Here is a 26,937-nt window from a genome sequence, read left to right on the forward strand (position 1 = left end):
GCTCCTCGAGGCGAGGCTGCTCCTGGACGGTGCATCGCGGGAAAGCCTACACAGGGGACTGCAGGGCAGATCCCCACAGAGTATATGCATTGCACTGCTGCCTGCATAGCTCTAATTTACAGCTATAGATATCCACATGAACTTTTCATGAAAGGTATGTTTAAAATAGCCACTACTTTTCATTTACATATGATGACTGCAACCTTGCTGCTCGTCCACTTCAAAAAGTGAAAGATGGCAATTAATGTGTCATATAGGCAGTCGTCTGACGGCCTGCACATCTCCAAGGTGTGGAACCACAAAAAGACAAAGCAGTACAACTGAAATATGGCAAAGATGAAGCATTGATCCAAATATTTATTATGATACAAAGAAAAGCTACAGAGACTTCTTAACTTGAGCACCAAGGCCTTAAATGCACAACTACAGCCAAAGTCAATGTCCAAATAAGTCCGAACTCAACGACTTCATTTGATTACAAAACAAGGAAAAAAAAACCCTCAATACTGAGGCCTAAGCCACTGTCACACTTCACCACAAAAAAAAAAGAAGCACAGCTATAGTCAATATCATGAAGTCACAACTTCGGGAGTTCATTATAAACACAAAAAAAACCTACGCACAAAACTACAGCCTAAGCCTTTTTGCATCAGACCGACCTGCCAACTAAATGTTGATCCACACTCTTTAAAAAAAAGAAATGAAAGGCAACATGGTATAACCATACCTCGGCAAAATCACGAGTGCTCACTCAGGCTCACTCACAAAAGTTTGGTCAACCTACGGGCTCACTCAAACTCACACTCACAGAGGCCTGGGCTCACACAAACTCATGAACTCAAACTCACTTGGACTCACTCAAACTCACTAGCATACCTCGGCAAAATCACGAGCGCTCTCAGGCTCACTCACAAAATTTGGTCAACCTACGGGCTCAAGCTCACACAGGCCTGGGCTCACTCGAACTCATGAACTCACTCACTTAGGCTCACAACTTGGGCTCACTCAAACTCACTAGTCCTCTGTGGTCAACCACTCATTACCACTCACTCAGACTCATCTGGGCTTACTCACTCATTTCAATTCGCGAATCATTTGGACTCACTCGCTCATTTCGACTCACGACTCTGCGGGGCTCTCATTTGTACTCACGACTCATCTCGGCTCACTTATTTTGACTCGCAACTCCGCTGGGTTCACTCATTTCGAATCACCTGGACTCATTTGAGCTCACGACTCATTTGGATTCACTCTATTTCGACTCGCGACTCATCTGGGCTCATTCATTTCGACTCACGTAGACTCACTCACTCATTTCGACTCACTACTCATCTAGGCTCAATATTTTCATCTCACAAGCCACGACTCATCTTTGCTCATTCATTTGGGCTCCCTCGCCCATCTCATGACTCAGCCAGACTCACCATGACTCACGACTCCTATAAGCTCACACATCAGACAGCTGAATATGTAGTATGCCCAACCACCCATGTCACACACTTAAAGGAGCATTTAAATGCAGGCTAAATTGAGAGGCCTCTACTTCTCGTACTTTTTTACAGTTTTTACTAATACTGTACAATTCACTAACGACTATGAGCAACCTTACAGATCACAGATAAACTCTTCTGTGGTTGTTTCAATACTTTTGCCCTATGGCCTTCTTTTGTTTCTATTCTGTTCTGCCCTTTGTCTAGAATAAGCGTTATTATCAAATTTTAGAATTGAGCTTTTTCAGCGTTTAAAACATCTGCTACACCCTTCATTTTGCACTATTCGGGTGGTTTTGACCTCAGCAGAATCGTCTCTTTCGTGTGCGCAGCTGGCCTAGCTCAAGCACTCCGTTCCGCGGCACTATTAGTCTTCTACGTAGAAAGAATTCATGTTTTCACACTGATTCGAATGTACTTACATTCTCTGTATTTTTGTTTAGCCACGTTGTCAGGGTTGCATATTATGCAGTTTTCTAATCTAGACTTCATGAACACGAGTAAAAATTGTCGCTTCCAATGTGTGATCAGCCACAAAAACGACTAGGGTCCAAGATTCAAGAAAGCTGAATGTTCTGGTTTATCACGGTCACACATACACACTTGTGCAGCGATGCGGCGTGCGTACAGCCTCCACAAGGAAAGAGAGGCTCGCCTAAGAGAACAGGCGCTCTAGTTCACAACAGATATGTTTATTGCAGTATTCCTCTAGCGAAACAATCAATCACCTTGCTTCGTGGACGTTGAGCAAGCAAGGAGCCACGGCGCGCTCAAGAGGATATGGACACAAACCACTATAGAAGGCGGGTTCCCCTCAGCCGTGCTGTCTCTTTTGCGGTGTCCACGGGGCCAGATCATACAGCGCGAGCAGGCAATCAAGGCACGGTACGCGTGCCAGACTCGAAGATCACTGGACCCGTACAGGCGAACCCGAGTATCCACTTGTCCTAATGGACCCCAGTTTCCGTTGTCAGAAGAGGAATGGACCTGGCGCCCGAAAGCGCCCTGTCCCAGAATCACACGTAAGCCATCAGCCCTCCATCACTCATAATACACCCGCGCCCCCCCCCCCCACCCCCCCCCCCCCCCTCTGGGTTAAGGGGGAACAGGGTACAGATTTTTGATACTGGGCGAAGGCGCTTTCCGGGCACGGGTGGCCGTCGTAAGGTTTGTCTGGCGAACAACAGGAAGCGTACGTATCTTCCGCTGTCAAGGAGGAATCTATCTGGGCATCCCTCTTGCACACGCCCCAAAAGCAGTGTCTGAAATTCCACCATAATGGTCCAGTAGAAATGGTTCACTATGCTGTCGGGGCAGAGCTGCAGGCTGCAGCCCAGTGACATGCTTAACCACTTGCGTGCTTAACCAAGTGCGTCGCGGTAGACTGGCGAGCGGTCGCAAAGGGCAGCGGTGGCATACTTGGAAAAATTACTCTTGGAAAGCAACTAAATTAAAAGGCTGGTTACTCTCCTAAAGATTATACAAATGCAATAAAATTACATCACTAATTACAGCTCGCATAAAGTTATACTACTGCAATATGGTATGATGTGGTATAGTATTGTATGTATTTCTATAATATTTTATGGCACGGTATGGTATGATGTTGTATGATATGGTAATGGCGGTTCATTGTTCCTAAGCGACACACAGGCTGCGAGTAGGAATCGAAGAGTCTTCAGTCTAAATAAAAAAACAAACACAATAAAAGTACGCCAACTGATGTTTTTTTTATATATCATTAACATTGATATGCATTACACATCACAGCTAGCTGGTTATTGAGTACTAGAGACTTTGCCACTAGAGCAATAAAAAAACTAAATGCACGAGCCAGCGGTTCGGTGAGATAGTAAGATCATAGGACTGAGTAGTGCAATTGTGCGTTTAGAGTGGTATTGAGTCCCTGCTCCGGGAACTCGAGCACAGCCCGCTTGGGCCGTTGCTTGGCTATCTTCCCAACGTATGTAACGACACTGACGATATAATTAACTGTAACAAGTTGCCGCTAACGCTAAATGCGCAATCGTCACGAAAAATTGTCATTACCTGCGTTAGATTGCATACAGCAGCCCTGCTATCCAGCCGTGAAATTTAAGAACAAAAGAAACTGAAAAGTGAAATGGACAAAAAACACGCCAGGTCTTTGGATGGTCGTCCTGAGACCGAAAAAGCGCATGGGGCAAGCAGATAGAAATGGCGTTGATGATGGATTTCACATATTTGCTCCGCCGAAGTTTGAGGGCAGCACGTTATGTTTAGGCGTTCGCATTTTTGCTTTGCCTAAAAGGCGGTGGTGGCATTGTCGGAAAGTTTACTGACAACTGATGTTCGGGGTCTGTGAAACTGGTTATTTTTGTGCATGCCTACGAGTGAAGTGTGAGAGCAGTGCTCATGTTTGTAGCTTTTTGCCTTGCTTTGCCTTATTTCTGCTATCGCTAAGCTGTGGAAAAGGTGGGAAGGTCGACGATTGGCTCAAAAAGAATGGGAGAGGGGGCGGAGCGCCACCCAAATCTCCTCCTTCAAGAGTGGCCCATACCACCCCTGCACAATCGTTTTCATTGTTGTGGAAAAATCTATGGGGTGCGTCAGTCCTCCCCAGGCCAACAAGCCGTGTATTAAGAATTGTAATACCTGCAAACCAGAAAATCTCGGTACAGGGTAACAGCAGCACTATTCGCACCCCAGATAACCATAGTATATAACTTCACAGTCGTCTTTCGCTGAAAAGCAGACCACGCCTCCTGGTAACTTTTTAAGAACTTTGTGCATAGTTTGAAAACAGTCTCAGTTCTACTTCGGAACGTGTAGCCTGGTAAACGAGCTCTAGTGGAATAATCACCACTACACCCCTTGAAAGGCCTAACAACAACAGATTATATGTATAGCTCCCTGGCTCCTGTGAAAGTTTAGCGGCAGTTCTATCGGAGTCATCACATGATGTGCGGCCTTCTAGCTCCCTTTGAATGAGCAACTTGTAGAATTACAAGAAAGCTTATGGGAAGGTCTCTTCCAACTAAAAACCCTCGTTCATGGACCCGGTTTTCACTTCCTGCTCTGCTGACTGAAGCGCTTTGGCGCTGCAGTTGAGTCAGTCGCCCTCCACTGTATCCTTCATCGAAAAGGTTAGGGGGGCTGCCCCAACGGTAACCACCAGCTTTCGAGAGAGATAGTAAAGGGATGTTGTCGAACGGTTACACAGATGCATCCCCTTGACAAGTACCTGTTTCGACCCGCTCCTCGCGTTAGCACCCCTGGTCAACAGTTTCCTTCCAACAGTTTCTCTCTCACAAAGAAAAAGTGCCAACCCCCCACTCCCTTTTTGAACAAGAATGAGAGATTGCTGTATAGTAGTAGTAGTAGTAGTAGTAGTAGTAGTAGTAGTAGTAGTAGTAGTAGTAGTAGTAGTAGTAGTAGTAGTAGTAGTAGTGGTGGTTTATTAAAAAAAACGAGGGATCTTGGTTGGAAAATTTTAGAGTGCGCTCGATATTCTGCAAGTTGTCCATTTTCTTTTCCTGTATTTCTAATCCTCCCTATGAAGCTTTTACTTTTTTCATAGTTGCTTCCTTGAATGGTGCAATGAGCAGTGGTTCTCCTGAAAAAAATTCACGTGGTTGCGCTTTCCTGCGCGTGGCAGATGTGTATGCATATAACTCGCCCCTAGTTTTCGAAAGCTTAGCATCCGTTTGATTCCTTTTTAACGCCAAAGCGTTAAGGCTCCTATGCAGCGGAAAACTCTGCTTGTGCTGCACAATACCCACGTAACGCGTGACGTCAAATGCGTTTGTCTGGAATGCAAATTATTGAAAACTGGACTTGTATTGTGAATTAAAGGTGGTCCCGCATGACTCCAACAGCTTGACTTTATGAAATAACTGATTTTATTTAACAAAAAAATTTTCTAAATTTTAGTCTCGATTTAGACACACAGCACTTGGGTCGCCAGTCAGGCACGCTACCGGGTAAGCCACGTGGGCACATTTTTTTTTTAAAGCAAGGTGTTGGATCGATGTTGTTGTTCAGCAGATAATTTTTTTTAGAAAGTTTAGTACGAGGTATCTCACTACTGCGGGCAGAGGAACAAAGGCGCCCATTTCCTTCTATTTCCTTCCTAGCCTCCACTTCAGTGCTAGAGAACATAGGCAGCAATCTTCCTTTCTATGCTGTACTATTGTACTCTTTCGACGGCTCTCTCGGAACCATCTTGAAGTAAACTGGCAACATTCCCGAGTTAAGTCAGAAGAAGAAACTTTCCTCTTTTCGTTTCCATAAGGAATGCGAGAGTGTCGTCTGGGAATGAGATTTTTTCGTTGGAAAGGATGCCTTGCGGAGAAGCTCACTTACAGATTTCTGCAAAGGGTGGATTCTGCTGAAATGTTTAGTTTTCTGACAAAAGTTCCCTCCACTACGCATTGTGGGCAAGGGTCGTTGTTAAAGGATTTGCCGTACAATAGGATCACCTCGCTCGTGTGGGGGCGACGTGATGCGGTCACCATCCAGTTGCGTGCCATGGTTGCCTGCATGGGCGTGACATACAAATGACGTGACTAGAATAAGTTTTACAGGAACGGCGGTGAAATGCTATGGTATTCGTAACTGGATAGCGCGTAATCGGAGGGGGACAGGGGGTGGAGACTAAATTTTTGGGTTCGTACCTTAAGTGCACTGCGCTTGTAAACACCGATGAGAGTTGGAGCCGATTGCAGGGAGTAAGATGTTCGAGTCACTTGTAAATTATTTGCAAATAAAATCGCCTTGATGGTATGACAGAACGATTTGCTTCTGTTTTAGAAAGGTTAAACGTCCCAAACCAACTCAGGCTATGAGGGACGCCGTAGTGAAGGGCTCCGTAAATGCCTTCGGCAGCACAAGTTGCCATTCAAGCACATTGAAGGCCGCCACACTGGAAACTTTCGTCGAAGAGCTGACATCACGGCGAATCCGCGAGTCACAGGTTGGCGCGGTCATTTGCGACAATGCCTCTAACATGAGGAAAGCTTTCGACATGGCGATAAACTTTCCAGATGATTGGGTTCACAGAGCGTCTGGCCAAGCCCACTGCGATGGGGAGGACTGGGCAGCTGAGGAGGAAACAGGTCCTGCAGAAAGTGCAGAAGCAGAAACGCTTCATTCCTTCAACAGGGTGAGGTGTGCAGTGCACACACTGCAACTTGCAGTGAATAAAGCACTGCGCGAAGACAAGGCGGCAGACAGAACAGTCACACTGGTCAGCGCCATTGTGAAGTTGTTCAGACGGTCGTGTTTTTGGACTGAACGCCTGCAGAAGCAATGCCACAGAGACCTTGTTGCACTGACGGGCACACGCTGGAACTCGCTGGTGGCTGCGCTCAAGCGTCTATCCGAGGTAAGTAAACGCAATGGTGCCGTGATTGCCAGCATGCTCTTGTAAATTATTTCCGGAAGCATACCGACAAGCTTGAAACACGATGGCCGCGATGACGGTACGCTTCCAGTGGAAGGAACCTCTCAGTGAACATAGGCAACATGGATATACGCTCCGAATTTTACTGAATATAGAACGTTCAGGAGCTATACTCAAGAAAACGCATAATACAATTTTTGTGCCTCGAGCAGTACTCATTTGCCTGGTTCCTTAATGTGTGCTAGATATTCGTTCAGTCATTACGTCAGCTAAAATCGATGGCTCTGAATAATTGTAACTTTTCCCCATTAAGACTGCCTAAAAGAGAACTCACTAATTTCGGTGTTCAACATACGACATTACCACTTTACGGTAAGTAGGACAGAGTTGGAGATCTGGTTTTTTCTTTCAGTGAAAAAGTGATATTTCCAGACACCAGCTTGATACCTATCTTACAAAGAGGAGGTAAAAAGTACAAAAAGAGTTCTCCTGGAACCATACATCGGACATTAACTGACACCGGTAACGCTCGTTTCAAATGGAAAAGACAAGGTAGCTCAAGAGCTTCTCCTTGGTACCATTTTTTTTATTTCTAGTTGATAGCAGTTGACATGACGGACATGCATCGTTTTGTTTTCAGGATTAAGTCTTCAGTGCAGTTGTGCAGCTGATAAAGCAGCACAATGAGGATCATCCATCTCGTACCATAAACCTCACGCCTCGAGAATTCTCTGTCAGCTGAATTCAAAGCCTCCTGAAGCTGCTGAAACCATTGGCAGATGCCACGGACAGGCTTCAAGGCGATGGGCCCACGTCCGCTGAGCTGATTCTCACCATCTCCGGTTGCTACGCCCAGGTGGACAGCTGCAGGGCTCCAGAGTAAGTGGAACAATTTTACTTTGTTCAGAATGAAATATAGCCATGCGCAACAGCCCATAAGCACGTAGTATGGTCTACATTTCAGGCTACCACTTCGACACATAAGAATATATCTGGTCATTGTTTTAAATGTCTGTCCAGAAAATGGACACTTTCCCTTAACAGAAGCTATCTGCTACTACCATCGCTAGTGTGAAACATGTTTTGAGATTTCGTCCTTTCTGTCTTCGACTCAATTCATACATAATTGCAGGGCTCCAAACATACCTATTCTTATGCTGACAACTTTCGAAATTTGCAGCAGGAAAGTAACCGGTTTAGTAACTGGACGTACGTTTATTTTGATCAGCGCCTCTTTGGTCCCCTGCATGCAGGGTTTGGAATTGAGCGCTTATTTTGGGACAAATTCGGCAGGTACTTTTGGCATGCTGCAAATTTCGAATTCGCGAATACTTCTCGTCTCGGGGATTTTTCAAACATTTACAGCAATTTTAAATTGGAAAAATATTTGGAAGCTTACTCGTCTGAAAAAGGCCTGAGCTCCCCTGTAAAATAATTCTGACGAACATGCCAAGAATTAGGAACATCAAGTGTGGCGAAATCTGCGGCAGAACGCAGCCTTGGTTCCTTGAACGTACCTTCCGACATCACTTGTCGACAAAAGGTCATAATTTACCCTTGTCAGGCTTTGTGAGCTGACAGTAAGAAAAAAAAAATATTGTTCGTGCTGCCTGCCATTCTCTGTAAGCAAAACGGCAATTGGAGACTGCCAGTGAAATCAGCAAAAAAAAAAGAATACGCAACCGCTCTGCATTTCAATCAAGTGAGAATAAAACGACTTATGAAATGACCCACCTTAGGCCACCGGGCTCGCAAATTCCTAACGTGTCTGCCAGTAGTTTCAGCTACTCGTCAATAATCATGCACTGTTGTATGGTTGTAGTGCATCGGATTGTTTTATTTTTTAGGTGTATGGGCTTGAAGAGGAAGCTCCTGTAAGAAATCGATGAACGATTCAATGACATTCTTCGAAATAATTATTTTGTTGCAGCGAGCGTGCTCAACCCTCGCTAGAAACTGCGAGTTTTTCAGACGCAGTGGCGGCAGGCCTAAGGAAACCGACACCAGAAGAGGCTACGGCCATCGTGGAGAGTTTGCTCGTTGAGGAACAGGTGCTACTCAAATTCCTTTCTATATACTGCCTGGAGGGCTTATCTTAATTTGGTCGGAGCACGGATAAGGAATGTTTACCGGTTCATCAGTTCGTCTAAATTGGCAGCCTGGTTGCTTGCACAGATTATGTAAGTGAAGCCCTTCATAAAACTTTCTTCAGCCTGCGAACACAGGACCATCGTTCAAGGATGACCGCTTTGCTAGCTGCTGTTACGATAGACGCTCAGGCCTTGCTATTTAACAACTTCCGAGAAAGGCAGATGCTAAAGACCAATTCACTTCGAATAAAAAGGACGTTCCACACCCCTCAACTTTCAGATGTAAAACGTCACTGAACGCTTCCACTTATATGTCTCTTTTGTCTCTTTCAGAGCCAGCCCATTGTAACGATCGCCACGGCTCCTGGGAGTTCTCGCGACCAACCGGCTTGGGACGGACATGATCCGTACGCGTTTATAGATAGTATGAGCCCTTCGGGTCGCCCTGCAGAAAGCTCCAAGCTTGACACCTACTTGAGGTCTGCAAGCTCGCCTGAAGGATGCCTCTCATTTTGGGAAAAGAATGGGCTGGAACATCCCCGACTGTCCAGACTGGCCGCTATCTGTTTTGGTGTGCCAGCTTCATTGGGGTCAGTGGTGCGGCTCTTCAATTCTTCAGGAGCACTCCAAAGAGCCAGGAGAGCGTCCCTGCAGCCCAAAACTGTTGAACAGCTTGTCCTAGTTTCCGAACATATACGAAAAAAAAGAGAAGCTGCGGAATCAGGAACAGGGAGTGTGAATGTAATGTCAGCTGACTGCATGTGCGAATTACAAGAATTATTTGTCACTCCTTATCTCCTTGTCATCTTTCTTGCCTTCATTGTAGCTATCATCATGCACTTCCTGCGCCAATTTTCGTGTTTCCATTACTACGGTGTGGCGCGACATAATTAAAGAAAGAATAAATCCGCTCTTAGTATTTTTTGGACATTGCATGCATAAGAAAAGTAAAAAATACGGTGCTATGAATAACAAAAATTCCGAGTTCATATCAATGCGAAAATGTAATACACTAATTGAATGAGCTTGCTGGAAGGCCTAGAGGTCTGTAGCTGCCACTTTAATCTTCCACCAATCTTCCGTGATATAGCAAGCCATGGCTAACACCCAACAAGACAAAGTGCGGCAACTAATAAACATTTCTCGCAAATGCGACCGCCACAGAAATTAAATACTGAAATGAAATTGCTCTATGTCATTATCCCGACCAGAAGCATAATCTGCACCCCAGATTCACTGCTTTACTCATCACGACTCAGATCGTGATACAAATAATAAATGTGAGTCCGGATTCACCACAACTCAGATCGCGATCTGAATCTGAGCCCGGACTCACCACATCTAAGATCGCAATCTGAATGTGAGCCCGGACTCGCCACTACTCAGATCATGATCTGAATGTGAGCCCGGACTCACCACTACTCAGATCGTGATCGGAATGTGAGTCCGGATTCACTCACGACTCAGATCATGATATGAAATGAGCGTGAGTGAGCCCGTGTGAGTCCACTCATGAGCGAATTTCGCCAACCTATGGGTATAAGAGCTGGTAATGCTAAATGCTTCAAACACATGCGGCACATAGCTGCATCAAAGACAAAAACAGACTTGCACCGCTGGCAAATTCAAAAGGCATCTTTTCCAACCCCCGAAATAAATAAAATGCCCAATTTTCTTGTCTCATAGCTTCATACACAAAACAGAAACAAAAATAGGACTTCACACCACAAAAAGTCTACAGCTTTCCCTTAACCAGTATGATAATATTCCAAAATTACAGTTTCCAGGGCTATCATCCACTCCCCGCAATACACTCCTGCTACACACATCCCAGAAGAAAAAAGTAACAAGCCCACAAGTGGTAAGAGTGAGCATGAAAGATGAAGCTACTTGGTATCACAACTCCTGCTCCAGAAAACCGAATTACAGTAAAACCTTGTTGATATGTTCTCAGTTCATACAATTTCCCGGTTGGTACGCTTAAAATCGCAGACATTAAAAATGTTCCATAGAGTTACGCTATATTTTTTCTGGTTATTACGTTCCCAGAAAATACGATTTCCCGGCTACTACGTTTAAAATTTCGACAAATTGTGCTCGCATAATACATTTACTGACCAACCGCACATGTGCAAACATACAAGTGGGCAGAATGAGGGCATGCAACATGGGGGGGGGGGGGGCTGGCAGCATCTTGCTACGCTGCCAAGGTTTTCACTGCCTATGGAGCGAAAAGAGGACCCTGCTATGAAAAGCTAAAGGCTGAAAAAAAAAGTAGATTCTGGCAGATCAAAGTGGAGGGCAGGTTCATTATGAGAGTGGGTTCATTACGCGGGTATATACGGTACATGCTAGACTATATCCAATGACCGTCTAAGCAGCTGCACAAGCAATTATATGCTTTTGGCTTCGAACTTTTCGGAACACAGCTTCTCCAATTTTTAATTTGTAGCGCCCCAAAGGCACAAGTCAGCTACGAGGGACACTTAGTGGACGGCTCGGGACTAGTTTCTACCAGTGGGAATTCTTCCAATGAGTGCCGATGTCACCCAGCCTAGGAATGTTTTTGCTTTCAGCTAAATTGAAATTTAGCCGACGTAGCTACGATTTGACCCCTCAATCACAGCAGCTATGCAAAGCATCAACATAGTGAGACAAAATTATGCCCCTTTGCTGCGAGGTACTTGTCCAGTAATTTCTTGCATACGAAAATTTATCCTACTCAGTGGCTACGAAATACTTTAGGAGCAGTTTAGTAAACAAGCGCAATGCCATACATGTAGCTCGGCCCACTCGCTAAAAGGCCGAGACGCCGGTATCAGCCGGCAACAGTAGCAGGCAAGATTAGGCAGCACGGGCACAGCATATATTACCTTATGAAACCAGTCAGCTTTGGTCACTTTTGCCATTTTGATGCCAGCATGCACTGCGTTGCAAATCATATTCTGATTGCAGCTACATGTCAGCCTTGGTGCTGTGTACACATTTTCTTTCAGCTCCTATGCTAGAAACAGTAGAAAGGCAAAGCTAATGACAAACAAAAAATTTGTTGCTTGTTCTATGTTACACTTGCTTGCATCCTCAATGATATATGCACGGTGTATCTACATTTGTGCATCAGCTCAGTGCCCATTCATATATTCAGAGGAGTTGAGTGGCCTTTTTTTTTCATGTTTCATGGAGTTCACTCAAGCAGTAGTTCACAGTAACATCACACCACCTACAGTCACCACATGCCTTTTACATGACACACTGCACTTGCACCCCCTCTGGTGCATTCACATTCCACGGCTAGCGTGCACACGAAGGAAAGACTCACCCTTGGCAGACTTGCCGTCGCCCGGCTTCCTGGTGAGTCAGTGCGTGGCTGCCTAGGAATCTGCGGTCCCTCCGCGGAGCCACCTGGCACCAGGCCGCGGCCAATGCCTTGCACCAGAGGATTGCTCCGGAAATTGAGCAGTCAGCCGAGAGGACATCCCATACTTCGGCCTGGCACATCTGTGCTGGCTGTATTCTGCACGAAAAGTGGGACAGTCTAGCTCGCAAGCGGCATGAGAAAGCTACAGGTAATGCTGCATGCCTTCCTCGTTTATCTGGCCATAAAAAGCCAAAATTTAGCTCCGCTACACTTAAAAATAGAGGCAAATATCGATGTTTGTTTAGATCTCAAACAACTTAGGCAATAATATTCTACCTTGTGAGCTGTGTTTGCTCTCAATTAGGCCAGTATTTTGCGCGCAGGAATTTTCTTTAAATCCGGCACATAAAATCATAAGTCCCTGCGGAAGCGAAAGGAAATACAGGAAGAGAAAAATTTAATAAAGGAAGAGAAAATTTAAGGTCATTCTTATCGAATGACATTAGCACCTAATGCCATTCGAAAATAATGTCATTTGAAAATGATGTCCTTCGAAAATGATGGCAGTGACGATCAGTGAAAAAGTATAGTACAATTGAAAGAGATCAGCGCGCATAAAAGATGTTTGAAATTGTTATGTCGTATTTCAAAAGCGGGTGAGAACAATCCTGTACAATAATATACGCTTAAAATATTATCAAGCCTCAAGTGGGGATCACGACACTGAGAATTGTGTAGTCTGGCGACATTGGAATAGCAGACGACTGGTACGACTCACGAAATCCTACCGACACTGGCAGTGCTTTAACGAAAACTTTTTAAGGTAATTTCATTAAGTGTTTGAAAGTATTAAAAATTATTGAAATTGGATGGAGGCGAAATGCTGGAAGCTGGTGTACTGTGCGACGGCAGTGCACGTAAAAGAACCTCGGGTGGCAGAAATTATCGGGTGCCATTCTACTACGACGTCCCTAATAGCCTGACTCGCTTTGGGATGTGAAACCCTAAAACACCCTCAAAACCCACAAGTATATATGCTCTTTGAGGCCAAAAGATGAATGTGCACATACCAGTGTCAGTGGTGGTTGTGGCGGACGTCAGGATGCAGGCGAGAAGTGAAAACGCTACGTTGCAACTCGCAACGGTGAAAAACAAAACGAGCGGCCGAAGAACGCACATCGCCAGTAGCGGACGCCTCCCACCTTCTTTTTTGCACCACTGACTGCTCCGCCGCTCGCTCCGTGCTCCAGCATGTTCCGCGTTGATTCGTGTGATGGGTGATTACGTGCTCATCGTTACAATATTTCATAAAAATTATAGTTGTCTAGTCTAAATAAGAGATGATGGTACACATTCTGAAAAGTCGTGCAAGCGATGTGCTTCTTTTGACGCCATTTTACCTAAAGCTTTAGCAATATTGATTCAAACCTTGTCACGTGTTATTACGGCCCTTTCCGTGCACGGTTTAGTAATGAGTGGCGACCCAATTTACCATGTATCATCTGTCGAAGAAGCTGAAGCTATGTACAAACAGCTCTGCATAGAAGAGGTCAAGTATTGCATTTAATCTACAGGCACCTGCGGTTGCGAACGGAGACTGTTTCATATTGGTGCACGTATGCATGCACGGATGGGAAACGACGAAGTTTTGCATAATTTATTATTTTTGTTTATAGTCTCTGCAACAGTGACAGCAGTTAATATACCCGTTTAGTTCTGAATTCGTTACGTAATCACAGCAGTTGTCATGCACTGCTTTTTGGACCGGGTGAATTTGTCTCCGTATGAGTGCGTGCTCTGTGCTTCATTTTCTCCTTGGTGCTATACTTTTCATGTTCGAGTTTTAACGGCGCAGAGGTTAAGCATCAGGAGAGGTCCCGCAATTAGCATCATAAAAAAGAAAGGTCGAACTATATTGTAACGGACCCGTCAGCGTCAAATATGTCTCCACAAGTTTTAGGCAGCCCTGTATCCAAATATGAATTCGCCTACTTACCATTTAGTTGCTGGATATTTGATCTTGTGGTTGCTGTTGTGCTTGAAAAATCTTTTTTGCACGTTATTTTCTGTCTTAGGAATAGGCGACCAAGACTCTTGATGGCTTGGTCTCGCAGAGTTGGAGGCAAAGATCACCAACATTCACAAGATCTTGTAAGCTCAGTTGCTATGATCTTATGCCTACATTTACCTTACAAACATATGGTATACAATGCATGCAGCCTAGAGTCCAGTGCACCTTGTGAGGTATACAATGCATGCAGCCTAGAGTCCAGTGCACCTTGTGAAATGTGGCGTTAGGGGAATGTATTGCTGGCTGTTATCTGACGTAACATTGTGTGCCCCGCCCCTCGGCAAGGCTTCCCTCTTACGTTTGGGAAACAAGCCTCTGATACATATTTTTATGTGTGCATGATGCATATGTACAAAGCCAGTCAGAGGTTAAAAAGAAGATGTAACAAATTAACTGAAAATTGTTTCTTGCTGGAATGGGTTAGGAATGGTTGGACTGCGGCACTATACTGTGCCATTTCACATAGTATGCTATGTGTTGCTACAGGTTGAATATTCTTGGTGATATTGGGTGAGAGCTATGCCTTAATACCTTTATAGAAATCCAACAACCAGAGAGTCGACCTGCGCCTAGTAACAAGCCTGCTGCAAAGGGCATGACTGGTGCGTAATTTGCTTTAAGTGATGAAGAGGGTGGCAAGGGCGATTGACAAAATCCAGTCCCACTTAGTTTTCATAAACTTTTTCACTTGCTCTTAGGAGAAGGCTGAGAAGGACTTTAATGGAACAGGATACTTACTTATTCAAATGGATACTTACTCACTTGCTCTTATTGTGCACAGTAACTGCGTGTGTGCATATTTTGCATTTTTTACTCGACAGCACAGCCACTGCTGCAGCCAATGTTGTCTTGTTACCACACTCTGCAAATTCGTTTTCTACTGAGGGTGATAAGCCTTTTGGTTTTCGTTGAAGAATCGAGGAGCAATGTGAGGATGTATTTCCGTCATTTCAGCTGGTTTATAAATGGCATGAAGTTTAAAAGTGCAGCTTCAGCACGGACTGCTGCAACCTGCATTGAATGCGCACACTCTTAACTATGCCTGGTGTTATTTGTCCTGTGGGTGCAATTGTCCATGAAAATTGGCAAAAAACTATCGACAAGGTGGTGCAGAGACTTTAAATTAGTCGTGGCTATGTGCATCAAATCATATGCAACAACTTACACTATCACAGTTTCCACTTGGTGGGCTCCAAAATACCGTACTTCTGAACTGAAGGAACACTGAATGGGCACCTCAGAGATGCTGTTGTGGTACTTCGAAGTTCAAGTGGGTGTTTTCCTATAGAGTAAATTTGAGCAGGTTAATGCTGGGCACATAACTTCTGGCCAGATAGTTGTGTGTCATGAAATCTGTTGTCCCTAAAACGGAAATTTCAAACAGCACTGTCGGCCAGCGCATTGACACTGTCATTACTCTGACTGTACAGGGACAATTGTGAAGTATTACATGCCCATGGGACTCACTATAGATAGGGATTCATACTGTGATCTGCTGAAGAATCACCTGAAACGTGAAACGTGCAGTGAAGTCAAAATGCCGCATCTTGCTGACTTGTGGTGCTATTACAGCATGATAATGAACTGCTACACACAGCTCGTGCAATTGAGGCGCCGCTGTGGCTCAGTAGTTATGATGGTCAGCTCCTGGCCCAAAAGACGCGGCTTCGATCCCGGCCAGGGTGGTCTAATTTCAACGGAGGCAAAATGCTAGAGGCCTGTGTACTGCGCAATGGCAGTGCACCTTTTAGATCCCCAGGCGGTTGAAATTTGCCAGAGCCTCCACTATGGCATCATTGATAGCCTGAATAGCTTTGGCATCTTAAACCCAATAAACCAAACCATGAACCAAGCTGCTCGTGCAATTGTGGAGATCACAAATTGCCATCTGGGGTTCCTCCACAACCGGCATTTTCACCCGACCTGGCGCCTTGTGATTACCACAACTTTGGGACTCTTCAGCGAGTGCTCAGTGGCAAGTTCAGCGCGGATGATGTGAAAGAAGTGCATTTGTAGCTGCACAGTGAACCTGAAGAACTTTTTTTCTTCCAGAATCAAGGCATTAATGGAGCGCTGGCTCAGGTGCATTGAACATGCTTGGGACTATTTTGGAAAATGATAAAATACTTTTCCGCCTAACTCATTCCTTTCAGATGGAAAAATATTAAGGTTACTCTTTGAGTGCTCCTTGTGTCTTTGGCTTTTGGCATGTTTGCCACTGTTGTGCCACGTTCCATTGTCAAGTGTAATACTAATGCTGGACACCCTTCACATTCTTTTGCACCACCCACATTTCACAGCTATTGTATAGCTCCTCTCTCTCCTCCCATCCTTTACCTGCTGTAGTCTCAAGGATTAGTTGATGGACTTTTCGGCCTTTGGAACCACCTTGCATGCTTAGGTATGCCACACCTGAGGTGCTCGTCTCAGTCCGTGTAGCACCTTCAATCCCCCCTCCGTTGTATTCCTGGGCTTGTGGTCTATGAATAAATGTTTCTCATGTACAGACCTACCCACGTGCCAAGACAGTTCTGCGCCTTTGTCCCCTGTGGCCCTCTATCGTCGTGGTCAGGCTCATGTGGCTTGGGCCCTGTCATGATCTTGTCAGTCCACTTTCTCTTCACTAATTCCTCTTCAGCCTTAATTTATGGTTACGCTATCGACATGAACATTACCACATGTAAAGAGTTTGCAACTAAGGTAGAATGGAAGTCCAGGAAGGTGCAGCTGATTCATTGAGGTATATGCAATGAGTTTAAATGCAGGTAATCAGTATTGACTGGAGAGACAGAATGGTTGCTAGTATCTCTCACTCTCAGTGGTTGTGCAGAAGCGAAAGGAATGAATGTGGTGCTACTGCTTCATGCAGCCCATTTTTTTTTGTCCATATTCTTACTTCCCGGGCAGTTTCTGCTGATGCCCTTAAGCTCTCCATTTCACATGTGTGCTTTGAAGTGTTCACTTCTCCTCAAGGCGCACCTTTATAATCTAGAGTATAAATTCATATGCATTCTTTTATTTCTCTCCATCAGACTGCTGCTGCCAGATATAAAGAAGCTGCTCTAAATTTACTTTTCTACGCAGCCTGCTGCAAAGTGCTCGCTCCCATCAATGGGTTTGTGAAGTTTTTATGCAAAACTGATTGTCCTGCATAAAAGTGGAGCACCCAGATTGTGCAGTTTATAAAACCATTGAGAAGTAGACCTTTTTTCGTTGTGTACACACAGTGAAAACATTTTAGATTTTTTGTTTTTATGGCTTTGTAGTCGGGTAAACTCGACCAAACTTTCAATCTGTTCATCCCTATAGCAATGAGCAGCAGTAGATATGAGCTGCGGCTCTTGTTTAAACAGCTCCTACACACTGCAGTGGTGAAGTAATGCAGCACTTACTGTTAGTGATTGTGTGTGCTGGAAGTAGCTTATCAGGCAGAATGTATGGTCCACTACGTATTTGCCAATGAGCATGTAAAGTGTGTGGGGGGGCATCAGTGTGCACACATATGCAAATAATGGCATGTCACTCAGTATATTTTTTATTTTCAGGCCAACGTTTCAGCTAGTCTATGGAGACGCGGAGCAGCTTGCAAGCATGATATCGTTTACTTCTACACTTGCCGAGAACATTAGCAGCAAAGTTCGACAGTTGGACCTAGCAAAGGTGAAAAATTTGGCAGTATTTATTGTAGTTCTGTAGTGCATTTTATCTTAGTGATTGTAGGATTTCTGTTGCTGCATCTGTGACACAAGAGTACTGATGGAATAGTCTTAAACATTAGAAGAGATTTGTAAGATATCCATACAGCACGAGGAATTTATTTTTTTATTGGAGTTGCAGATCGGCTCCAGCCATAATTTTTGTGATTCAGGTCACTTTTCCAAAGCCAGTCGTTTATCCGATATGCAGGTGCAAATGCTATTCTTTTCTCCACTAGCCATCTCTGCAAAGGTGTGTAGGATATCCTGTTCTGCTTGTCATGATGTTTATTTTAATGTATAACTATTTGTAGCCTTTCCTTGCAGGTGCAGTGTACATTTGTAAATTTTCTTGCATTAGCAGGAACCTTCAGTTCATAGAACAGCACTTGTCTTGTCTCTACTTTTCTTTGCTGCTACAAAGTTGGCACTGATGACCAGCATGCTGTTGAGAGCAGAAGTGGTTTACACTATGCAAGCTTTGGTTTAACCAAGCTTAGTACCGCCATATCATGGTGGCACCTGCTATGGACATAGCCGAAGGTGGACTGTGTTCATCTGCAGGCATGTCAGTTTCTTCATTCTTATCAGTCATGCTCCTGCGTATTGAAAATGCTGATAACTTGGCGTTGCATTGCAATTAAATAATAGCTTCCATTGTGCGCATCAGTTTTACTCCTGACTGTTCAACCCTGGACTCCATGTACGCGAAAACTCGCGTGAAGGCGACGGCGGCAAGCAACGAGTGACGGCGTCGCACGAAGCAAAATGCATGTGTCGCTTGCCGTGTCGCTCGGATCTGCACCCACAGAAAATTTCGCTCGTCGCCCGGAAGTCCCCCACGCGACTGGCAAATCAGAGCCCCACAAAGCCGTTTCCGGTTTGTCCATGGTTTGTCACGAGTACATCTCACGAAACCTTACCAGCGCGCCGTCTTGGTCATTGCCACCGTCGAGAAAATATTTGGATTTGTAGCTGAGAGGCAGACCCGCATGATTTAAATAATTAAAACAATCCACTTGTTGGTTGCGGAGGGCTACCAGCATTTGGAGCGGGTGTACTGCAGGGAGAGATGCGTGTCGTGCCGCGGATACCGGCGCTCGATCCACCGTGCCGCTGCACTCCTACTGTATATACGTGCAGAAACATTCGCGGCGTGCATTCTCACTGGTATATTATAGTTTACTCACTAACAATCAGATTGCGGTGACAGTTTATGGGAGTGTTTTTACTAAGCCGGAGTGCACAGGCACCGAACGAAAGCACACCTCCCCTGTGAATCCGCGATGTGACTTTGTCTCCACAAGCACGCCGTTGGTTATCTCCACTGCCGCTACACCGCTGCCGTAGAGAAAATATTCCTTTGGCCCTGACTGTGAGGCACACTCACAAAATTTTAAGAGAGAGAACAGGTTACGGGCATGTTTCTAAGCTTGAGTGCGCAAAGCACGGAGTCCGCTGTGCACGTCGCGGGTGCGCGTCGCCTGCCGCCTTCGCTTGCATGGAGGTTGCCCACAAGCGACGGAGTGACCATCGCCGTGCCACCTTGTCGCGTCGCTCGCTCTTTCGCACACATGGAGTCCAGGCTTCGTTCACTTTGGAATGAGCTTTGACACTGCCTATGAAGTGAATCACAGAAGCTAAAAGTATCGTCTTGATGGTATTTTTTTTTGTTTGTCGTGTTATGAATAGCCTGGCCTAGGCAAGACTCTGCTGATGTTGTTTTACATTGTGGATCACCATTGCGATATTGATTGTTAATGCGATAGTGTTAAGGGTCACGTGTTGCAGAAAAGCCATCATCGGCGCCATTGGCCACGAGCAAAATATCCACGAAATCTCTCCAGAGCAGCAATCTAGGTGGCAGGTGGGCCATTGGCCGCGAGCAAAAAATCCATGAAAACTCTCCAGAGAAGCAATCTAGGTGGCAGGCGGGCCATCTAGGTCATATGACCTTGTGACATCACAACCTTCCCATCGGATTGTGAGCAAACTGCCCGCCATGGCAGGTAGTATTTAAATTATTGATTGGGCACAAGACCTTGCTCGGGAAGAGCAACCTAGCTCTCATGAGCCCCACCGGTGGCAGCACTTACAATCGCAGAGCAGTGGCACATCACTTAACCACTGCACCGCTGCACCAGGAGTGGTATGAGGACTCCCAGGGATCCATGAATATAAAGTAGAGAATAACCAATTCCGCATATATGGGCATTGACCTATTAGTGCTATCAAGTCATACCCTTACGGCAGAGCTTAAGTGTCCCCTCCAGTTTTTTAACGCTTCCAGTGTACTTCAAAACAGTTGACTGCTTCTGCGGCAAATCTAAAGACAGAGACCTTTTATATATTTCCAGCGGATCAGCAATTCAGCCGTGTAAAAGCCCCTGAAATGTATAGTTACATAACAGTTCAGAATGAAGAAGTGCAAAAAGAAAAATTTTTTAAATTCTTGTACACTCAGAAGAAAAAAGTTTATAGACAGATCTCTTAAAGCACTTCCTCAGAGCCATTCAGCTGTTGTAGATTTTAGTTTTTTTATATTTGCCCCTCTTCTCATAACCCCTTCAGACACCAATTAAAACTGCTGAAAGGAAAAATCTTTTTTGCATAAATCACAATCAGTAGACCAAGCAGAAGTAAGGTGTAAAAAATGACACAAGAATTTTCACATTTGAGCCCATTTTATTCGCATCCACATATATCGACATAGTGCCTCAAAGCTGCTACAAGAACCTAAACACTGTGTAAGGGGGGGGGGGTTTATGCAGAGAAGCTTTTTAATGGGAGCAAGACCAACAGCAGTTGGTCAGCTAGTCCAGTCAGGAGTGTGCACCAGGCGATGGCCATGCGGCTCGCACATATGCTCGTCGTCTTCCTTACAATGGCCCCCGGACAGAAGAGGAGCCATCCTGGCAACTTTAGGGGCGGACAAGATAGCGGGGTAGTAGTATGTCTTGAGGCACTGGATATGGACAGTCTCACGACCGCGGCGTGTGAGATCGGGTGACGACGTGAGGGGCTCAACAGTATAGTTGATGGGAGATGTTTGCTTCAAGATGCGATAGGGTTCTTGATATTTAACGAGCAGTTTCCGGGAGAGGCCCGGAGTACGGGGAGGTATCCACAGCAGGCAAGTGAGCTGGGCGAGAAATGCTGCGTAGGTTGATCTTCATCGTGGTGTTTTTTTGAAGGGACTGGGTAGCTGTCGTGAGCGACTGAACGATCTGGCGGCAATCTTCGGCGTGCCTGGCGGCTTCAGAAATGGTGGTGCACTCTGATGTGTCAGGGGGGTAGGGGACAACAGTATCAGTGGGAATGGAGAGATGTCGCCCATAAAGGAGGAAGAAAGGAGAAAATCCTGTTGTAGACTGCGTAGCAGTATTATACACGAACATAATATACGCGAGAATAAAACCCCAGTGTGTGGGTTCAAACAGACGTTCATAGCCAGCATGTCCTCCAGAATGCAGTTAAAGCGTTCAGTGAGGCCATTGGTCTGAGGGTGGTAAGCGGTGCAATTCTGGTGGATGACATTGCACTCACAGAGCAGAGCTTTGATGACATCAGATAGGAGGATGCGGCCTTTGTCGCTGAGGAGTTCACGAGGGGCACCGTGTCGAAGGATGAACCGACGCAGAAGAAAGGATGCCACATCCTGTGCCGTGCCAGCAGAGAGCGCGGTGGTTTCAGCATACCTCGTGAGGGGATCAACGGCAACAATGACCCATCGTTTGGCAGAAGTAGTATACAGGAGGGGCCCATGTAATCAATGCCAACACGGTCGAAAGGGCGACGCGGACAAGATAGCGGCTCCAACTCGCCAGCAGTACGGTTAGTGGGTGTCCTGCGTCGTTGGCAGTCAAGGCACGAGCGTACGTATTTCAAAACGAAATTGTACATGCCACGCCAGTAGTAGCGGAGGCGGAGGTGCGTGTAATTCTTGAAAAGGCCCGCATTGCCGCATTGTAAGTCAGCGTGAAAATATGATCAGATATTGGACCGGAGGTGGCGAGGAATGACAAGGAGCAATTTTCGTCCATCAGAATGATAATTACGGCGATAAAGCAGGTTATATCTGATCTCCAAATGTGAAGCTTGACTTCACGGCACGCGGTATGGTGTAACCGCCGATGGGTTGGAAAAGAAAGTCGTAAAGAGCACGAATCCAGGGATCCTTGCGCTGTTCAGAAGGCAGGTCACTGATGGTGGGAGATGGCGCAGAGGCTGGCAAATTCGGCGGGGATCGAGACAAGGCGTCGGCGTCCTGATGCTTGCAGCCCGACTGGTAGATGACTCGGGTGTTATATTCTTGAAGACGCAGCGCCCATCGCGCCAGGCGGCCGGAAGGATCTTTTAGTGAAGAAAGCCAACAAAGGGCGTGATGATCTGTAACGACATTGAAAGGACGGCCGTACACGTAAGGTAGAAACTTGCCTAAGGCCCACACAATGGCAAGGCACTCTTTGTCAGTCACAGAGTAGTGAGACTCAGCCTTGGTAAGTGTGCGGCTGCCATAGGCAACGACATATTCGTCGAATCCATATTTGCGCTGGGCGAGCACTGCACCGAGACCAATACCATTGGCATCCGTGTGGACTTCAGTTGGGGCCGCCGGTTCGAAATGGCGCAAGATGGGTGGTGCCCTGAGGAGTCGACGCAAAGTGTTGTAGGCGTCGTTGCATGCGGATGACCAAGCCGAAAAATCGACATTAGGGCCGAACAGCTGAGCCAAAGGGGCAGCAATTGAGGCAAAGTTGCGAATGAAACGCCTAAAATAAGAGCAGGGCCCTAAGAAGCTGTGAAGTTCCTTGGTGGTGGAAGGTTTGGGAAACTCAGCCACGGCACGAAGTTTCGCAGTGTCAGGGCATACACTGTCTTTCAACACAATGTGGCCTAAAATTGTCAGTTCACAGGCAGCAAAGGTGCATTTTTTTAAGTTCAGCTGCAGACCTGCGTTTGTGAGGCATGTCATGACGTGCTTCAGACGACATAGATGCGTTTGAAAGTTTGGTGAAAAGATAACTATATCATCTAGATAGCACAAGCATGTCTTTCACTTGAGGCCACGTGAAACGGTATCCATCATTCGCTTAAAAGTAGCAGGAGCGTTACAAGGGCCGAAAGGCGTGACGGTAAACCCGTAGAGGCCGTCAGGGGTCACAAACACGGTTTTGACATGATCTGCAGCTGCCATTGGGACCTGCCAATAACCAGAGCACAAATCAGGGGAAGAATAGACCTCAGAGCCTTGAACACAGTCCAGAGCATCATCAATACGAGGCAGAAGATACACATCTTTGCGTGTGATCTTATTAATGCGGTGTTAATCGACACAAAATCGAACGGAGCCATCCTTCTTGACAAGGACAACTGGGGAGGCCCAGGGGCTCCAATGTCGACAAGCACCATTACAGATTCGCCTTCTAGAAAAACTTCAATTAAATTAGCGGCAGACAAACGAGGCCTTTCAAATTTCGACGACTGCGCAATTCTCGCCTCAGGAACTGCGGCACCTAGTTTTCCTTTTAAGTGGTCGAGGGATGCCGTCGCATCGGAGAGGTGAAGCGGCGACGCGGAGAAGGCAAACGGTGTCCAGAGAAGGCGGTGATGCGCTCAGGAGACAGAGAACAGCTTAAAGGCGGCTCAGCAGGAGGTGAGTATTGACGCTGGGACCAGTAACCGGAAACTTCAGGAGGTGGTCATGAGACGTGCATGCGTCATCGGCAAAGCCGCGCCACATGACCTGGCAAGCTGCAGAAGTAGCAGATTTGGCGGTTGTCAGGCGTGGGCCATAAGTTTCCCAGTTGAGCAGGCGGTCGAATATTATCAAGCGTGCCCCAGGAGGTTCGCAGATGAGCAGGCGATGGAATAAAAGCAGCGGGCTCTCGAACGGGACCAGGAGGCGGCACATAGGTAGGTGGGCGAGGTCACACAACAGCGTCCGCATATGTCAGCGGGGCCGCGAGAGGTGTGGGCTGAGGGGCTTGCGGGAGAGCCACAGCGACCTGTTCTTATATGATGTGCCGCAGATTCGGAGTTATGTGTGATGATGGCTCTTGATGGCGTGAAAGCGAGAGCTGCCAAACAACTTCACGGATGAAGCTCTTGATGTGCGGCATGAGCCATGACTGGTCTCTTGCATCGTTCAGGCCAGCAAGCGAGTCGACATTCCTGGTGTGTTCACGTGTCAGAGCCCTCTGCTTGCGGAGTTCGTCGAAGCTCTGACATAGGGAGACGATTTTCGCGACGGTGCCCAGGTCTCGTGCCAACAACATCTGAAAGACGTCGTCATCAATGCCCCGTGAAAATATGCCTGATCTTGTCGGCTTCGTACATCTGTGCGTTCACCTGTGCATGCATAGATCGGCGACATCCTCGATGTAACTCGTGAAATTCTTTCCTACATGCTGCGCTTGTCGCAGCAGGTAGGAGGAACAGCACAAGCGCTGTTCGGCACGGAGTTTTCTGACATCTGGACGGCCGAATACCTCTGAGAAGTTTGCTTTGAAAACGGACCATGATGTAATGTCCGCCTCGTGGTTCCGATACCACAGATTCGCCACGCCTGTCGGATAGAAAATCGCATTGTTCAGTTTGGTTTCCACGTCCCACTTGTTGCATGCGCTCACCCGCTCATATGATGTGAGCCAGTCCTCATCATCATGGTCGTCTGTGCTGCTGTAGATAGCGGGGTCTCGCTGGCGGAGAGAACCAGCACAGATGATGGCGGCCGGGCTCACTTGTACGGCTTGGCGGTTGGCTTCCGAAGGCATCACGGTAAGGGGTAGCATTCGGCTGCGGAGTTGCAGGGTGAGAGGATATTAGCCCGCACCTCCACCAAATGTAAGGTGGGGTTTATTCGGAGAAGCTTCTTAACTGGAGCAGGGCCAACAGCAGTTTGAGGTCAGCTAGTCCAGCCTGGAGCATGCACCAGGCGATGGCCACGCGGCTCGCTCACATGCCCGTCGTCTTCCTTACAACTGCAACATTTTCTTGCCTTTTCTAACTGATCGTTAGACATGTTTAGCTATGAGAGTATATGCTTCAGAGAGTTATTCTTTAGTTAATGACTATGAAACAGATAAAAAACTCGTTCTGTGACGACAGGCAAAGGAAAATTTCACATTTCCGGCACCGAATGCGGCATTTGGATGTATAGCCTTCATGTCTGCACTGTTGCGCATTTAAAGTGTTCAGAAGTTAGGGCCAATCGTTGCTTCCATCATAGCCTGTCAGGCTCTGTCGAAGGGGTCTCAGCGATTTGAGCACAGGTGGAGAGGGAGAGAGGAAGGGACTTCCGGCCTGTTTTACACATGGTTTTTACAAGGGGGAGAAATCATTTTTAAAGGTCATTCTTTGCTCAGTTTGTGTCAGAGACCTTAAAGGATCCCCACACTCTACCAGAGTGCTGATTGTTGTTGTGTAGCCTTGGAGCTGAGCGACGAGCTCTGGACTGACCCGTGGTGGGAGGGTACGGGTTTTCCTTTTTCATCCACCCCTTGTGTAGAGCCCCCCGCTATGTATTTTTCTCTGTCTCGAGTTTTATAAAATATGTTAATGATTCTTGCTAAAGACCGCAGGGAAATTATCAAAATGATAAGAATGATTTCAAAACAAGAAGAAATGTACCGACCACCACTGACAAGAAGCATAAAAAATGGTAGCTTGCTTTGGATTCATGCAGTATACATTCAAGCATGGGGGGTCTCAGATCCCTTTTCAATATTGGAGGGCATCTAAGCCACTCCGAGACCCCCCTGACTTTATGCACTGATCATAGCAGCTGTGTTTGTCGGCAATGGTTCAGTGTTGTGAGGGTTCCTTGTGACAAAATGTGGGCATTCATTGCTCGGCCGGCTGTCCGCGCTTCTTTGGAGGTACTTCTCCATCTGCTTTTTTCAGGAACAACGCTTCAGCACTGGAATCGTTCAATGTTCACCTTGTAGAAGAATGGCTTTTAACATCTGTGAGCAATAAGACCACTTCGTACCAGACTTGGCCAAAAAAAGGAGCGCGTAGAGGCCAGGAAACGCCATTTTGATATTTTCAGCATCAAGATGCCATGTCCACGTTTGTGGACACGCCACTCTGAACATCTACCACACCACTTTTTCTTCGTCTATGACAGTGAAAATTAGTGTGCCATTTCTACATCATGTTATTGACACATTCCGAATGGTAAATTGCATCATTCACGACCATTTGAAAAGAGAGCATGCAAAAATAAAAGCTATTTACTCATCCCGCCCAAAAAAAGTCCATCTTTACTTGTTGTTTATAGACACATTTCGCAGTAGCTGCAAGAGATGGCATCACCAACTTCATAGGGAGGACCTGAAATGTCAAGGGCACGGAATTCAAGGGGGGAGATTCACCTTGTGTACGAAAATATGGGAATGCTTAGGTCGTGTCCACATATGTGGACACAGTGCCTGAAGGGGATATAGGATGGCAACTGATCAAGTAGTGCTAAACAGTGCTCTTTGCCCCCATGCTCTTGAAAAGTTATTGAGTTCATAGACCAGAATTTTAGGTTGGTGCTCTCCTCATTTGTTTTTATGTTTTAATATGTCATGTGTCAGCTGCATAAATTGGTGCAATGAAATGCTAGTGAGCACAGCAGTGCAAAAGTTGTGTTCAACGATGGGTTTGAGTTGGCGTATGCTATCCTTTTTTTTTGTATTGCATCTATGGGGTACCATACACAGGTGCCCAAGTTGTCCAGCTTATGATGGGACTCATCTGAAGAATTCATCCTAAAATGCCCACTGTTCAAAAGGAGTTCAGTCCTTTACCGAACCGGTAGTCAGTAGACTCAAAGGCCACTTGAGCACTGCTACATGAGCG

The 26,937-nt window shown here is 46.1% G+C and overlaps 1 long non-coding RNA gene and 1 pseudogene across 2 annotated transcripts in view; one reads left to right on the plus strand and one right to left on the minus strand.

The window, feature by feature from the left end:
• Positions 1-6,177: 6,177 nt before the first annotated feature.
• On the minus strand, positions 6,178-13,595 carry LOC144113377 (uncharacterized). The gene is made up of 3 exons (XR_013310753.1): positions 13,392-13,595; positions 12,283-12,477; positions 6,178-6,589 (listed from the first exon to the last, which is right to left on the minus strand). It is a non-coding gene; the product is annotated as an uncharacterized LOC144113377 (long non-coding RNA).
• Positions 13,596-13,777: 182 nt separating this feature from the next.
• LOC144113376 (conserved oligomeric Golgi complex subunit 4-like) overlaps positions 13,778-26,937 on the plus strand; it is a 57,857-nt pseudogene continuing 44,697 nt past the window's right edge. The window contains exons 1-3 of the transcript XR_013310752.1: positions 13,778-13,870; positions 14,397-14,472; positions 17,938-18,052. The product of XR_013310752.1 is annotated as a conserved oligomeric Golgi complex subunit 4-like (transcript). The remainder of the gene's footprint in view (positions 13,871-14,396; positions 14,473-17,937; positions 18,053-26,937) is intronic.

This window comes from Amblyomma americanum, chromosome 1 (genome assembly GCF_052857255.1).
Source record: "Amblyomma americanum isolate KBUSLIRL-KWMA chromosome 1, ASM5285725v1, whole genome shotgun sequence".
Classification (NCBI taxonomy): Eukaryota; Metazoa; Arthropoda; class Arachnida; order Ixodida; family Ixodidae; genus Amblyomma; species Amblyomma americanum.